Source organism: Notamacropus eugenii, chromosome 1 (genome assembly GCF_028372415.1).
Source record: "Notamacropus eugenii isolate mMacEug1 chromosome 1, mMacEug1.pri_v2, whole genome shotgun sequence".
Classification (NCBI taxonomy): domain Eukaryota; kingdom Metazoa; phylum Chordata; class Mammalia; order Diprotodontia; family Macropodidae; genus Notamacropus; species Notamacropus eugenii.
In genome coordinates, this window is record NC_092872.1 from 750,831,932 (window position 1) to 750,846,408 (window position 14,477).

At 41.9% G+C, this 14,477-nt stretch overlaps 1 protein-coding gene across 5 annotated transcripts in view; it reads right to left on the reverse strand.

Annotated features, from left to right (window-relative positions):
• Positions 1-14,477, reverse strand: part of SLC4A5 (solute carrier family 4 member 5) — a 119,555-nt gene that overhangs the window by 53,394 nt on the left and 51,684 nt on the right. The window lies entirely within an intron of this gene.

A 14,477-nucleotide genomic window follows, 5' to 3' on the forward strand; every position in this document is an offset into this window, starting at 1 on the left:
ATAGGGGGTGAAATCTACAAATTAATGGTCCTCTAGGCTGGGGAATTGAAGCCCCCCCTTCCACTCCTGACCAAATTAAAAATGGGAGGGGAAAGGCATTAAGCCAGGGATCCCTAAATATTCTTTTCTGGTGATAGTAGGGGACTGCTTTCTATTTTCTTGAAGCCTTGAAGTCATTGCTACTTGAGGGAGACAAAATTTAAGCTAAGGGTAAACGATGCAGGTGGTTGCTTAGGGTGCAACAAAAAGGAAGGAAAAGCTAAGGATACTTTTTAACATGACTTTTAGTTCATGCACATATTATTAGTAACTAAATTACTTACTATCACTCATAGTCAAGTAAAATCTATATAATGAGAAAGCTGAAAACCTTCTGATGGAAAAGGTCCCACCTTAGACACCCACTAGCTGAGCAATGTATTTTCTCTCTTTGGGACATAATATTGATCTGTAAAGTGAGGCGCTTAGACCTGCTGGCCTTGAAGGTCTGGACACAGAAGGCCTTTGAGGACATAACTTTCAAGCTTTGTTTACACTTCGGGGATGTGTAAACACACCAATCTTTTATTTGGTGAAGAATTCACCGCCATACCATAGCTGCCCCATGTCCTTCTCTTCCATTTTTCATGTGGTCTGATTTTTAGTATTCAGGTCATGCATCCATTTTGCATTTATCTGGCTGGTCTAAACCCACCCTCCATCTGACTGCTTTCCACTTTGCCCAGAAATTCTTATCAGATAAGGAGCTCTTTCCTAGACAGCATGTTTTCAGGTTTATCAAACTCTGCATTATTGAGTTTAATGCTTCTTGATCCTTGTCTCATCTCTTCTCTATGGATCATCTTTTCTAATTTTATCCAACATTAAAAAGTTTACACGATCCCAGCTTTAGAACAGAGGCTTTAGTCTGGAAGGGCTATACTGTGGGAACTATTTATTTCAAATGTAACAGACATCCAGAAGGTCAAGGGCCATATTTAAAGCACCACTTTTTTCACAGAAATTGAAAATGCTGAAGTCACATGCTTTTAAAAAACAAGAACATGAAACCTAACATTTTATTCAGTACTGCCAAGTAAGAGGGAATAGCCAAGAGTCAGTCAGTCAGTAAACATTTATGAAATGCCTGCTATGTGTCAGGCACTGTGCTAAGGACTGGAGATACAAATATGGGAAAGAGAGAGAGAGAGAGAGAGAGAGAGAGAGAGAGAGAGAGAGAGAGAGAGAAAGAGATGAAGAGAAAGAAATGGATAGATGGTATAGAGAGTCATACATAAGAGAGGGGAATGAGCAGAAAGAAAAGGAGTTCCATGGCATTTGAAATGAACAATTCGTGTTTATACCTCCTGTTTCTTCAGTTGCCTTATTAATGGTGACCAAAGATCGTTCCTACAGATTGAAGGAATGGAAATTGGAGCTGACACTATAGCTTTTTTTTTCTATTTAAAAATAATATATAAAAACTCTGAACTTAAACACAAAAAAGGGGAGGCATTCTCATATGCATAGTAAAACAGAAAAAGAGGGTTGTATCTGAAATTTGACTTCGTTTATGTGCAATTAATTTTTAAAAAATCCATATTTACAAAATCAATATATCTCTTTTAGAGCTGTGCTGCTCATCTATGATTCTGACTTTCCTCCTGTTTCCTTCTTAGACCTTTTAGAACAACAACAGAAAGCTTCTCCAACCCGTAGGTTCCAATTAATGCGAATGATTTCCTGACATGGCCACATTGCATTTCTGTAGGTTAAGGTGGTTCCGAGGAACCCTATCTCTTATTCTTTAAACGTCAAATTTAACAATTGGCAGAAAAGTATACCTGGCACAGAGCTCGCACTTGATCAATGATTATAAATTGTTTGATTTCAAGTTTAAACTTTGGCTAGTCTTTTCACAGTAGCCAACGTTCAAATGGCAACACAGGCTTACTTATTATCGCTATGAAAACACTTTACTCTCTTGCTGATTGGTTATATGTCCCTTGCATATCTTTGCATTGTAATATTATTTTATATCTTTTGCAGGGGATGATATTTTAGAGGAAAGTGGTGGCAGACTCAAATGGAAAAAGATTCCTCTGGCCAAATATTGACTTAGAAAACCACAAATTAACATTATCTATGTTTTGTTGTATTACTTATTTTGTTAACCATTTTCCAATTACATTTTAATCTGGTTTGGAGTTAGTTTAATCCCTCTGATTTAAACCACAGCATATCCCAATTTATGAAGCTATGTCTGGGTTTACAGAGAGCCTTTCCAAGAAAAAGATTGAAGCCCATTCCCACATATTGGAATCAATCAATCATTTGTTAAAATCCTGCTGTGTGAAAACTACTATGTCAGAGACCTTAGGTGTAGATAAAGCATGGTCTCTGTCATTGTGAAACTTACTTTGTTGATTTTGGAGGCAATTGAGGTTGTGATTTGCCTAAGGTCCCCCAGCTGGTAAGTGTCTGAGATTGGATTTGAACTCAGGTCCTTCTGACTCCAGGGCTGGTGCTCTATTCCCTGCATCACCTAGCTACCCCCGTTGTGGAGCTTATCATCCATCAGAGGGAAGAATTAAACTCAAATCACTCTAGTATATAATAGTACACAATAGGTGCACTGGATAGCTGTAGAACAAATATCTATGCGAGGAATGCGGGAAAAACAGAGAAGTCTTCATGGAGAAAATGGCAATTGAGTTCACTTTAAAAGGTAGTGAAGAAGGTGAGGAAAACAGGGTGTAAGTAACAGTGTGGGTAAAGGAGGAAGGGCACAGGCCGTACTGGGAGCCAGAGAGTAGTGGATTTTGACTGATGGCCAGAGGGAGTAATAGGAGATAAAACTGGAAAGATAGGGAAATTTGGGGTGCAGAAACCACACATCAATGAATGGGAAAGGAAACGTGTGGTGTTGAAGGGGAGGTGGCCAGGGTGGGTGGCTAGGAGTCTAAGAGTTAGAGGGAAGAGAGATCTAGGATGCTAGCTTAAGGAGATAGCCGTGTTGAGAGAAAGGTTGTCTCTCCCCTTCCACCCCACATCACCCCAAAGAAGAGAGGATCCGTGAGTATGTGGGCAAGCGGCTAGCTGCTAGGAAGAAACTGAAGATTGTGGAATTATCCTCACTGAGGAGAAGGGCTATCTCCTGCTTGGAGGGTAGAGCAAAGGAGGAGAGGATGGAGGGAGATAGAGGATTGATTTTGAAGTGTGGAATAGGGGAGATGAAAAGGTGACTTTTCTTGGGATTGGGGCCAACTGAGCATGTTGGTAGGAAAGTGTCCAAAGATATATTAGGGGGGTAAGTGGGTGGAGTTACTGATGGAAAGAAGGTCCTAGAGAAGATGCTAGAGAAGTAGAATTTCATCTCCCCTCTGAGCCTAGAAGGTGCTGCAACATCCCATGCTCGTTGCTTTTGACTTCTTTTCAGCAGAACAAAGAGTAAAAGCCCCCTTTTGGCACCAATATTTCTCTCATGGCTCCCCTAGATGCTTCCTCCTGTGTTAGGGATGGACAGCCATGTTTGTCCTTCCCCTAAGTCCTGATCACTGCAAAGACACTGTCAAGACCCACTAGGACAGTCAATGAAAACCCACAGATGCCAGACATAAGAGAAACAGCTGAGGATTCTTGTCACCTGACAACCTTCCCTCACTTTCTATCCAGCGAAGGTAGCTAGCCTCTAAGAAGCAACAATGGGCTCCCAGTTCCTGCTCAGGTGATGCCCATGAGGCAGGATTTGAACCCATGCCTATACAAACATTATGCAAAATTTCTCTAGAACACAGGAGAGTCAATGTAGTGTAGTTAGAGTGTACTGAACTTGACATCACGAAGGTGTGGGTTCAAATTCTGCCTCTGAGCCCAACCACCCATGTGACCATGGTCAAGAAACACAAACTCTGAACCTCAGCTTACTCATCTATGAAATGGTGATAATGATGTCTATATTATCCAAAAATATTAATTAAATGTCAACTAGGTGCCAGGCATTGTACGAGGCTCTGAGACAAAAGTGACAAAAACAACATAGTCCCTGCTCTGAAGCCACTGACAACCACCCGAATGCCTGGCTTATAGTTCCTCAAACGTGATGCTCGGTCTCCCAACTTGGTCTTTTTTGACTCTCTCTCCCAGACTGGGAAGGCTCTTCTTCCTCCCCTCCACATCCTGGCTTCCTTAACAACTCAGCTCAAATATCACTTTCTACAGGTCTTGTCTTGTCTTCCTCCCTCCCTCACTGCTTTGCAAATGTAAATACATATATCTATGTCTATCTATCAATGTCTGTCTACCATATCTCTCTCTCTTTCTCTCCCTCCCTGCCTCTCTCTCTCTCCCTCTCTCTCTGAGGTTTGCTGAGCACTTTACAAATGTCTCCTTTTATCCTCACAACAACTTTGGAAATCGAGTGTTATTCTTATTCTCATTTTACCTATGAGGAAACTGAGACAGAAACAGGCTAAGTATTTAAGGCCATGCAGGTGGTGCCTGAGGCCGGATACGAACTGGTCCCACGCTCTCTAACTCACAGGGACTTCTCTTAAGGATGAAATGAGATGTTACAGAGTGCTTTGAAATCATCATATAATGGATCATTGGATCTTTACATAAATAAATTTATTATTTATTATGTATTTATTACTATATATATTATATAACATATATAATAAATCTATTATATATTTATTACAAATATAAATCAATTATATATAAAAATAAACATATATATACGTATGCTACTGTTATTCCCCATAAGTGGCTATCCAACCTTTGCTTGAAGACCACTAGTAAGGAGGATGGGGAGAGGGGGAACAGCTTTCTCCTGATCTTAAAGAGCATCTAATCCAGCGCCTTTTGTCATATGAATCCCTCTTGCAATAACCTCAGGTGGCCCACCTAGCCTTCGCTTGAGCACTTCTGGGAGGGGTAACTCAATTCTGCATTGGGCAGTTCATTATTTTTTGGATAGCATTAATCACTGGGAAGGGGGCAGCTAGGTGGCACAGTGGATAGACTGCCAGGCTTGGAGTCAGGAAGACCTGAGTTCAAATCTGGCATTAGGCACTTACTAGCTGTGTGACCCTGGGCTTAACCCTTTTGCCTCAGTTTCCTTGTCTGTATAATAAGATGCAGAAGGAAATGGCAAACTACTCCAATATCTTTGTCAAGAAAACCCCAAATGGGGTCATGAAGAGTCAGACACGACTGAAACAACTGAACAATCCCCCCCTCCCCACCATGGTCTAGAGAACTAGCTGTGTATTCAGGAATACTTCATCTCCCCCCCCCCCCCCAATTCTACCTGCTCTGACAATTTTGAGCCAACACTGTTGTCTTTCTACCGTGATATCTTGCAGTCTATACCACACATTTAAACTTAATTTACCTATGATCTTGGGAAATAGTGTGACCTTGTGGAAAGACAACTGATTGCAGAGGCAGGAAGATGTGGTCTTATGTGCTGCCTCTGACACGTACTTGATCTGATCCTCTCGTCTTCTTCGGGAGACTGCTCCCACCATCATTCCCACTGTGTCTTCTAGTATCAAGCTCTTCTTCTCTATTACTTCCTTCCCTGATGCTTACAAACATGCCCACGTTTCCCTCATTCCTAAAAAATTTTCCCTAGCTCTTACCATATCCACCAGCTACTGTCCTTTATATCTTCAATCTCTCTCTCCCCTCATCTTTCTCTCTCCCTCCCTCCCTCATCTCTCTTTCTCTCCCTCCCTCTTCTTCCCCCTTCATCTTTCTCTCTCCCTCTCTCATCTCTCTCCCTCCTTCTCTCTCTCCCTCCCTCATTTCTCTTTCTCTCTCCTCAAAAAAGCCGTTGACCACCAGTGCATCCACTTCTCTGACTCCACAGGTGCTAACATGATCTTTCTAAAGTCCAGGTCTGATCATGTCCTATCCTTCCCTGGCCCCTCCTAACCCATTTTCAATAACCCAATGCCTTCCTACTGCCTTTAGGATCAAACATACACTTCTCTGTTTGGCATAAATCTCCTCAAATTTGATCCATTTCTATCTCTTGAGGTGCTTGATACAGAATTCTCCTCCACTAGTTCTAAGGTCTAGACTTCCTGGACCTCAACTCATGCCACATGTCCTGCAGGAGACTTCCTGGTCCCTCCAACTGCAGTCCATCCAATATGAATCTAGTTTGCATCTAGCAATTTATATATGTGACATCTTCTCCATTAGAATGTCATTGAAATCAGAGGCTGTTTTTTCTTTTTCTTTGCATGCTCAGCACTTAACACAATTTCTGTCACATAGTGTAGGCTTAATACATGCTTGATTGATGTACATGATATACATGATAATACATGATTGATACTAGCTGCATGCAAGTCACTTAACTTCTCAGTCTTATTAATAATTAACATTTACCTAGAGCTTGCTATGTGCCCAGCACTTTACAAATACTATCTGATCTGATCCTCACCACAACCTGAGGAGGCAGGTGGTATAATTATTTTCATTTTGTAGATTAGGAAACTGAGGCAGGCAGCAGTTCAGAGACTTGTCCAGGGTCACATAGCCAGCCAGTAAGTGTCTGATGTTGGATTTGAACTCAGGTCTTCTTGACTCCAGGCCCAGAACTCCAACTATTGCACCATCTATCTACCCAGGCAGTGTTCTCAAACTATACATTGCAGAAAAGGTGCTTGTGTTTATTGGCAGAAGGAGTTTTCTCACGCAGGGGCTCACTATATCAATGAAATCATAACCCTACAGATGATTTGTATTTTTCTCTATTTTTAAAAATCATGTGTTTGTTTTTTTGGATTGGCTGATTGATAATCCCAGGCTAAATGAAGCTTGTAATCATTCCCTAAAGCTCATGCAGACAGCTGGGAGCATCTGGTCTAGTTATGGACGAGCACTATGGCTGACCAAGGACCAACTGCAATCTTCCATTGCCCTTAGAACTTGTGACCTTCTATGCTCTTGGGGACTGGAGTCTCATCCATCTCTATGTAATAATGAGCACTTGCATTGATATTACTAACAGCTAATATTTATATAGCACCTTAAGGTTTGCTAAGCACTTTACAAATGTTCTCTCATTTCAGCCTCACAACAGTTCTCTAAGGTAGGCATCATTATCATCCGCATTTCATAGATGGAAGCAAACAGAGGTTAAATCACTTGTCCAGGGTCATACAGCTAATGTCTGAGGTAGGATTTGAACTTAGGTCTTCCTGACTGGAACTAGTACTCTAACCACCACACCACAAAGATTAAAGAAGCAGAATCTCTATCCATGAAGATCATAAACATAACAAATGTGGCTTTAGTGAGAACATTGGGGGATACCAACATGGTGGTGTAAGACATCCTCACCACCAGTGTTAGGCCAGTACCCTACCAGGTCACTAGGTGGAACCCAGGAGTTCAAGTTTCTATTTCACAGTAGCTCAGAGCATATGGCCCCATTGTCTTCTGGACTGATATCAATTCAGTTCAATTCAGCAAACATTCAATTCAGTGTTGGGTGATCTGAGGAGACACAAGGTTCAGATGAGACGGATCCTTCCCCCATGGCGCTCAAGGGTGAAACCAGGGGATAAAATGCAAATTCACATTACTGTAATATACACAAAGCCTTGACAAAAGTCATCAGGGGACTTACTACTTTAATAATAGCATGACCTTGGTCTACCCCATCTCCTTTCATAAAGGAAAATCATCAGCTCATCATCAATAGGGCATGTGCTTAGTCATGTGTTCAGTAGGAGGGTGGGCTTACATGACCCACCATCACATCCACTCAGAACCTTTAGTGACCTAGAGCCGTGTGCAGTGGCAATAAAGGCTGCCTGAGCTAACAAGACGGAAGGGACTACTGCATGCCCATTTCGGGCACAGTGGTTTTATGTGGGTAACGGCTGAGGTCAGAGGACTAGGTCCATTAGACTGTCTCTTGGCTCTCACACACAGAATTCCCAGCCAAGAGTTTCTCAGCAGGGAATAACTATTCAGTAGGCAGACAGATGAGTCTTCTGCAACTGAACTTTGGGGTCATCAAACACAAGTCCAAGGAAGATATTTTTGTCTGCTCTGACCTTCTCTGCCTTCAAACTACATGGTCTGGCATTCAAAGCCTTCTAAGATCTGAGCCCCACCCCAGATTATTTCTCCTGCCCCTCTCTTGCTATCCCTTTCTACCAACCCTTTTCCTTCAACCAAACTAGTATATTCACTGTGGTTCAAGTAAGCACTCCTCTTTTCCTCCTCCAAATCCTTATTCACATTGACTGGGATGCCTTTATACCTCTTCTCATTTACAGGATTTTAGGTCAAAGTTACAAGTCAGAGAATGAAGAAACCTTAAAGATCTCCAATTCTCAAATTTTACAGATAAAGAAACTGAGGCCCAGAGAGAGTAAGTCATTCATCCAGCATCTGTCTTATAGGTAGTGCAGTGTGCCATTATGTAGGCCATCTCCAAATGCCAGTCATTTTCCAAAGTCTGGCTCAAATGCCACATCTTCCATCAAATCTTTTCTGATCACTCTAGAACGTGGAATTTTTTTTCTCTCTCTCTCTTCTCCAAGATCCTTTCTATGACATAGATAATCTTCATCATTTAGCCATATGCTGCCTCATAGCATCACTCAAATTGTGAGTCAACTTTTTACATGTCTTAAGAGGCAAGGCAGAGTCAGAGAAAATGTCAAAATCCATACCAAATTAAAATAAAGGACAAAGATGAGAACAATCTGCAAGCCACAGCTACAGTAACTCCAACCTGACCTGTTAAAAAAGTTATTGATGCAGCAAAGTGGAAATGGATAAAGGAAAAGACATGGACATAGTCTCCCACCATTTCCTACTGAAGTTTATCCCATTTCCTACTAAAGTGATGATCATAATAGGAGCCCAAAGACCTCCTCATCAGCAAACGTTTAAACTCTGCCAAGTAGAGAGACTTGACCACAAGGGGAAACACCAGGTTAGACTATAAACTTATTTGAAAAATGTTTCAGAGAATGATGGAAGATCGTGAGTAGTATCTCATTACAAAAAAGCATGGTGGATGGCAAAATGAGTCAGCTTGAAACCCTAATAATCCCAGAACATTTAGAGAGAAAACTTGGAAGGTGGACAGCAACCCAAGATGGAATATTTCTGTGCCAGAATTTGTACAGTGATCTTTGAGTGGCATTGACCATTTTGACTCCACTTTCTGTTGTGTTATATGATCAAGCGCCAAAGATACTTGGGAAAATGAAATTGGGAAGAGCAGCTGGACTTGACCAAGTAAATGTAGAGGAAATTCATGCTGAGGTGTCTGTGCTAATTTTGAAAACACTGAGGGACTTAGTCTCAAAATATCTCAAAGGCAGGAAGATTAGAAGCAATCACAGATGGTATTACCACCAACAAAAAAGTAATTGAGAGGACTCCAACAACTCCTGACTCATGTATCTATTTTCTCAGCTCTAGAATATCTTTATAAACATTTAAGAAGGAAATATCAAGCATTTATTAAGCACCTATTATGTGCCAGAAAGTGAGTTAAGCATTTTACAAAGATCACATCGCTTGATCCTCACAACTGTGGGAAGAAGCTGCCATTATTATCTCTATTTTACAGTTGAGGAAAGTGAGGCAGACAGAGATTAAGTGACTTGCCCCAAGTCACACAGCTAGTAAGTATTTCAGGTCATATTTGAACTTAGGTCTTAACTTCAGGTCCAGTGCTCTATCTGTCTAACTAGTATCACCTCGTTAACTTAAGAATCAATACCCATATCAAGAATATTTATTCTTAATGAAACTAAAGAAAGGAACAGGTGGGTTTGGCACTGGATTCTTCTTTAGCAGGTGGCATCTTCAGTCACACGGTTGACTAACAGATGTGTAGAATACAGGATCTCCTGGCATTTTGTTGTTCATTGACTTAAAAAAAAGACTCAGTAGATCAAAATGAAGTCTTAAAGACTGTCTTTCCATGTTGTTGTTCAGTCATTTCAGTTGTGTCTGACTCTTCATGACGCCATTTGAGGTTTTCTTGGCAAAGATACTGGAGTGATTTGCCATTTCTTTCTCCAGCTCATTTTATAGATGAGGAACTGAGGCAAACAGAGTTAAGTGACTTACCCAGGGTCACACAGCTAATGTGTCTGAGACTGGGTTTATACTCGCAAAGATGACTCTTTCTGACTCCAGGTCCAGTACTCTATCCATTGTACCATCTAGTTGCTCCCATTCTTTCCATAAGAAATATATATGTACATACACGCACACAACTTAAGATTTCCTGATAGATGCAACCATAAAGAGCTTTGTTCACTAACACATGGATTATTGGGACCAAGAGAGGCACAGGAGAAGGAAATGTCTGCTTGCTGAAGAGTCCAAAGTAATTTTATCTCTGAAATCTCTTTCAGAGACTTTTTCTCTTTTCTATTCCCACTGCCAACACCCTGGCACACACCCTGCCTGGCTCCTACATCGACTGTGCTATAAATTTCTATAAGCCCTACCTACCTCCTTTCTTACTCTACTGCATTCACATCCTTTACACTAGCGCTAGCCAGCTTCATCTTCCTTAATAAATTCAATAACAAGCCCTTATTAATCACCTCAGTGCCAGGCACCGTACTGAGTGTTGGGAGCAATACCCACCCTCCAAAAGCTTACCTTCTGTTGAGAAGTCACAGGTAAGTAAATACAAAATCAATATAAAACAAATTAATTAGGGGATAAGGAAAGACTCTGGTGACTAGGCCACTCAGGAAAGGCTCATGTAGCAGGTAGAGCTTGAGCAGAGACCTGGAGGCAACTTAGGATTCAGGTAGAGCTTGAGCAGAGACCTGGAGGCAACTTAGGATTCCAGAAGAAAGAGGTGAGGAGGGTGAGCTTTCCAGGGATGTGCATGAAGACTGGAGAGGAATGTCATCTATGGGTAATGAGCAGGACAATTATTTGCACTAATTGGGACCTAACTATTGTTTGGTTGGCTAGATCACTGATGTCAAACTCAAACAGAAACAGGGCCACTAAATTGTAAGGATACTTGTGAACTGCATGCTGACTTAGAAAACCACATGTTAACATTACCTATGTTTTATTGTATTATTAATTTGTTGAATTATTTTCAGTGGAATTTAGGGTTATGATTAGTACCTAAAAGAGAGCAGTGGAAAGACAGACTGTAAATGCCAGGCTAAGAACTTTGTGTTTTGTCCCAGAGGCCAGCAGAGATCATTGAAGAGCATGAGGATAATGACTTAGGCAGACCTCTGCTTTAGGACCATCATTTTGGAATATAAGACATGGGGGAAAGAAGAGTGTTGCTTCTACACAAGTGTGTGTGGTGGATTGGAGAGGCGAGTGGCTAGGAACAGGGCATCAGGGCAGGAGGTGTTGGGGGTCCAGACTAAGGGGATGGGTGTGCTAGGGAAGTGAAGGGACTGAATGAGAGACATATGGTGGATATGTATCAATAAGACTTGGCAAACGATTGGCTCTGGGTGGGGGGAGAGTGAGTGAGGCAGAGGAAAAGTGACTGATGACTCAGGATTTGAAGGGGGATGTTGCTGGATGGTGGTGCCTTTAATTCAGAAATGCAATGCTCCTGAAATTCATGGAATCATATAAGGGAACCTGGAAGGGTCATTGGAGTGTGTCAGATTCATCCCCCTCCTTTTACAGATGAGGAAACTGAGGTCCAAAGGAGCTTGCTTAAGGTCAAACACTATCATTTGAGGTGGGATTTGAACTCTAGTTTTTCTGACTTTAGGTTCAGGGCTCTATCCACTCTTCTGCTGCCAAGATTTTCCGAAATCTGTGAATGTGCACTATCTTCAACTAGAGAGTAAGTTCATAAAGGCAGGAAAAGTATTTTATTTAAACTTCATCTACGGTGTTGGGAGTATGGGGATCCTCATAGATAGATAACAATCTGACCACGAAGCGGGTACCCACTTCCTCTGTAGCTAACCCTTCAGGTGAGGTCTTTAATGCCTCAGTAGACACTTCTACCCCCCACATGTGTACAAGAGACAGAGTTAATAAAAATCTATCTTATTAACTGCCTGACCTCATGGCATCTATCGAGTTAGAAATGGCATCTGTGCACACAGCTCCCTTTGTGTGAGCAGAGAAGAGCCTCAGCTGAGCTCAAAAAGCCATTTAAATCCGTCCTGGGCAAGAGTGACTCCTTCCCCCGAGGAGCGACACTCCCCCCAGACTAATAACCCCTTGCAAAATGTGGCCCAGGGAAAAATTCCTCACGGATTTTGGATTTTCACTTTGTTTGTTAATCTCATAATTCAATAAAGCAAACACTCCTTGTGGCCATTTTAATACTTTTATTAAATGTTTTTCTTCCCTCCCTGAGGTTTGGGAATAGTAGGGCACATTAACTCTTTGGCGGTCTAACACGGACAGGATGGGGGATCCAGCGGGAATGGCCCCTCCATGAATGGGTGGGCTTCCCCAGCCTGCTTTCCTTATTCCCCAAGCTCTTTGTTTGCACCCGCTCCAAGCACTCGTTGGTTCTTAGATGTGGTTGCCTTCACAGAGAGCTGACTTCCCTGAGAAGCTCCTGTGCGTCTTTCTTCAGTCCATTTAAATTCACAGAATCTCAGAGCAGGTCCTCCCTCAGCATCTCTCAAATGAACTGGCACAATATCCTCCTGTTTGGTCTCCCTGACTCAAGTCTCTGTTCACTCCACTCCATCCTCTACTCAGATGCCAATCTTATTTCTCTAAAGCACGGGTCTGGCCGTATCAGTCTTCTACTCCATCAACTCCTTGTTACCTTTAAGATCAAATATGAACTCATACAACTGGCATTTAAAGCTCTTTACAACCTGACCTCAACCTACCTACCTTTCCAGTCTTTTTACATGTACATTACTTCCCTTCATGAAGTCTGTGATCAGCCATATTGACCTAATGTATTGTTCTGCACACACAATACTCCATCTCCCATCTTCACACTTTTGCACTGACTGTCTCTCATACCTGGAATGCTTGCTCTCCTTCACCTCTGCCTCCTGGAGTCTCTGACTTCCTTGAGACTCAGTTCAATTGCTACCTCCTACTCCTTGTATTCATTTAGTCTATATCCTGTATATACTTACATATGTTCATCTGCCTCTTCCAGATTAGAAATCCCTTGAGGACAAGGAGTATATTCCTATAGCCCACCAGAATGCCCAGCACACCATAAGCACTTAATAAATGCTTGTTGATTGATCTTTACAGGAGTCCCCTAACAACTTTCCCAACAAATGGTTGCCTAGATTTTGCTTGAAGACCTTCAATGAGGGAGAAATCATCACCTTTTGAAGCACCCCGTTCTAATTTTGAACATTTCTAATGGTTAGAACCCAAACTGCTATTTTTGGACAATTTTTATAGTTTTAGGTGTGCAGCGTCCTTATTTAGTGACCTCCCTCCTTCAGCTTGCAGATTAGATCCCTTAGGATGACTATTCCAAATTCAAGGTACAGTTTGAGTTTATTCTTCCAAAACTACATTTGATGAGCTCCCACCAGTGTCTATCTTGATTCTAGTCAGCCAGAGGACATAATAAATATAAAGACATTTACTTAAACAGCACAATAAGAACATCATCACCAAAACATCTCCCCCATAAATCTGGAGCACGCTTGAGATATAAATACACTGCTCATCAATAAGAGGAATGCACATACATTGGGGAGATATGTGGCCAAGGCAGCTTATAAGTTTCAAGGGTATTCTCCCTATCCCCCATCCCCTTCATGGCTTCTGGTGATACCCACATAATGTTCCTTGTGGGATGTAGTATTTGCTGGCACGGGCAGCTAGGTGGTACAGTGGATAGAGCACCAGTGCAGGAGTCAAGAGGACCTGAGTTCAAATCTCACCTCAGACACCTGACACTTATTAGCTGTGTGACCTTGGGCAAGTCACTTAACCCCAATTGACTCATCCTGAGTCATCTCCAGTCATCCTGATGAATATCTGGTCACTGGATTCAGATAGCTCTGGAGGAGAAGTGAGGCTGGTGACCTGCATAGTCCTCCCTCATAAAAAAAACAAAATTCAAGTGCAAGTCATGTCATTATTTCTCTGATGGCATGGTCTTCTTCGGCAACAAAGGATGAACACACACACAGTTTGTTGGCAAGTCACTTTGATGGACCCCCCAGGCTGGCTTCTAAGTGGAATAGACTGGGTCAGTGTTTGGCCATAGTCTCCACCATCCCTGGCTCTGAGGTCTGCCAAGATCTTGACTTAGGATATTGCTACAGATTTTCAGAGAGAATTAGAGCCTATCCCCAGAACCAACAGAAATCTGGGCTCTGACATCTTTAGGGGGATTCCTTTCTTGGTTAGGTTGGAAAAGATGGTTAGTGAAGTCACTTCCAACTTGCAAGTTTGATGATACTGGGATTTCCCAAGTAGGATTCCAGTTACTCAAAGAAACCCAGCTCTGAACCACTCACTGAACATGGGTTTTTGTTGCCAAGATG